Genomic DNA, 214 nt, shown 5'->3' with positions numbered 1-214 from the left:
TCTAAATCATACCAGGAGTGGGATTTGAACCCACGAGGACAACTGTCCATTGCATCTTAAGTGCAACGCCTTAACAACTCGGCCATCCTGGTGATATCGGCTTAATGCTAACGGGCAAAAAGAAAACGTTTTAGGGACATTTTTAATTTACATTTTTGATTACAGACCACACCCCCTTTTATAACTTGAACCACTTTAGCTAGACTCTTGTGAG

General features: G+C 41.1%; 1 non-coding gene and 1 pseudogene across 1 annotated transcript; one reads left to right on the top strand and one right to left on the bottom strand.

Moving 5' to 3' along the window:
- The window catches only part of LOC116698801 (contactin-associated protein-like 4), a 421,932-nt pseudogene that overhangs the window by 372,658 nt on the left and 49,060 nt on the right, over positions 1-214 (top strand).
- On the bottom strand, positions 10-92 carry trnal-uaa (transfer RNA leucine (anticodon UAA)). The gene has a single exon. It is a non-coding gene; the product is annotated as a tRNA-Leu (tRNA).

The sequence above is a fragment of the Etheostoma spectabile genome, chromosome 12, assembly GCF_008692095.1.
Source record: "Etheostoma spectabile isolate EspeVRDwgs_2016 chromosome 12, UIUC_Espe_1.0, whole genome shotgun sequence".
NCBI lineage: Eukaryota > Metazoa > Chordata > Actinopteri > Perciformes > Percidae > Etheostoma > Etheostoma spectabile.
Note: the sequence above shows the minus strand (reverse complement) of the source record. Positions and strands in the feature narration are given on the sequence as shown.